We start from the raw sequence: 2,359 nt of genomic DNA, 5'->3' as shown, positions 1-2,359 counted from the left end.
ATCCTGAAGTTTGGAAGTTGTTCTAGTGATCAAATAAGTTGTACCACCAGTTTCTAATCATCTTTAATATTTGAAGTCATTAACTACGCCACCAACTGTCAATTGTGATTTTAATAAGAGATAAATAAGTTGTTGGTTGTGCTAATAAATTATAATTACATCTTTAGTATATTATATAAATATAATAAAAACATAAAATTATATATTTTTCTTGTTTAGTAAAAGATTTTCCAAGACTTTACAAAGTTTTATAACTAAGTGAAAGTTTTATAAAGTTCAAGGCCTAATTTTTTAATGTCTAAAACTTTAAAGGGTGCTAGCTCAATGGAAGAGCACCTGCTTTATAAGTAGGAGGTTGGTGGTTCGATTCCATCGTGCCCTGATATCCATATGGAATGGCAATGATCAGTTTTTGGTGACAGAAGCTCTTTTTCCCATCACCAATGAACTTATGGTGACATTTTTCGACCCTCACAAAAATATGAAATGGTGACGGTCAACGAATGCCACCATATATACTCATCAATAATGATGACCATGAAAGGTATGTAACCATAAATCGTTGTTGTTGATATGAAATGGTGACAGTCAATGTCTGTCATTATAGTCATTATTCATGACGGACATTGAATGTCACCATAACACTTATACTTTTTGCAATGCGGCTTTTGGTGACGGTCAACGAACGTCACCATATATATGCACCAATAGTGATGACCATGAAAGATCCATCACAATAAATCATTGTAGTTCATATGAAATGGTGATGGTCACTATTCGTCATTATATTCAATATTTGTGACAGGCCTTGAATTTCACCATAATAACTATACTTTTGGTGGCGCCACCTTTGTTGACATTTAGTTTTTGGTGACCGAGACTATGGTACATCACCATTGCTCATAAGAAATCGTGACAATTGCTATCTATCATTATAAATCATTATTGGTGACGGACATTGAATATCACCACAACACCTATACTTTTGGCGACACCACCTTTGGTGACGTTTAGTTTTTGGTGACGAAGGCTCTTTTGACCGTCACCAATGAGCTTATGGTGACATTTTTCCCCTCACCAATGTTCTTTTTTCTTGTAGTGAAAGTCCCCTCCAAGACTAAGTCAATCCTTCCTCCCTGAATGGCTTTCCTTTTAGAAACTTTGACATCAGAAACTTCTAAGCAAGTTTTCCAGCAATTTCGACCCCTCGCAACTTCTTCTCCAACTTCGATCCTCAACTGCTTCTTCTGCAACTTCGACTATAGAAACCCTAGATGGCACGCATGAGATAATAATTATTAATTTATTTCTTTCCTTCTTTGCTTGGGTGGTCTTCTCCTTCTTGACTATACGACTTGCAAACCTAGTCTCTTTCACTCTTGATTTTGGTCTCCTAAGATAGTTGTAATTTTGGTCTTACTGCTGCAATTGATGCCTGAAATATTTTGTACATGTGAAGGATATTAGCCCAAAAACAGTCCCAAAAAATTTTCTTTCTCCTTCTCTTTCTTTCTAAGTATTCAACTTCCTTATTCTTCCTCATTTCTTCTTAGATCGAATTTATTTTGAGTTGGATGTATGGATCCCAAATGAAGTCAAATTGTTGCCTTTAAGCTTGTTGAAAATTGGCAACAAGAAATTCCTAAAAATAGAAGTGCTAAAAATAGCAATTTGGGCACCAGTTCTCGATTGGGCAACAAGGAACGAAAAATGGAAGTGCTAAAAATAGAAGTTCTATTTTTAGCAGTGCAGTGTGGATTCCTATTTTAGTCAGTCCCTGGACTAGAAATAGGAAGTAAAAGTCGAATTTGGTTTTAACAGTAGTTTGTAAATTAATTAATTTAATTCATATTGAGTTAATTAGTTAAGGAAAATCAAACTTGAAGTCTATGTGAGGACATGCAACAGTTTATCTATTAATTGAGCAATTTATCCATCAGTTAAAGAGATAAGAGTGAGTTGTAATTAGTTGGCTCAGTTAACTGAGTCAAGTCTAGTTAGATTAATTTAACAAGTTGTTAAATTAATGAGATTCAGTTTGTTAATGCTTGCATGCATGTAACAACTGTTATTTTTAGATAACTAAATATTATAGCTTAAATAACTCATGCATGTTAGTTCAAAAAGAGACCCAGTTGAGATCAGAGAAGGGACAGTGTACTATCAGTTGGATGAATGTTTTTCCTATAAAGGAAGCTCATCCATGAGGAGGATTTATCTCCTTCAAGTTTGTGCAGTTAGATAAGAGGTTAGTGAGTGTGTGAAGAGGCCAATTCACACAGGTGGCAGCACTGGACCCCAAGGAAATTGCACAAGAAAATAGGAGGCTTGGAGGGCAGAGGAGAAGGTTTGTGAGAAG

At 35.2% G+C, this 2,359-nt stretch overlaps 1 non-coding gene across 1 annotated transcript; it reads left to right on the top strand.

Moving 5' to 3' along the window:
* Positions 1-310: 310 nt before the first annotated feature.
* TRNAI-UAU (transfer RNA isoleucine (anticodon UAU)) lies at positions 311-382 on the top strand. The gene has a single exon. It is a non-coding gene; the product is annotated as a tRNA-Ile (tRNA).
* The last annotated feature ends 1,977 nt before the right edge of the window (positions 383-2,359 follow it).

Source organism: Pinus tabuliformis, chromosome 5_1, assembly GCF_031772625.1.
Source record: "Pinus tabuliformis cultivar Carrire ecotype Pingquan chromosome 5_1, CPIR1, whole genome shotgun sequence".
In the NCBI taxonomy this organism is placed as follows: Eukaryota; Viridiplantae; Streptophyta; class Pinopsida; order Pinales; family Pinaceae; genus Pinus; species Pinus tabuliformis.
The sequence above is the reverse complement of the archived record's forward strand: the minus strand, read 5'-3'. Positions and strand labels throughout refer to the sequence as shown.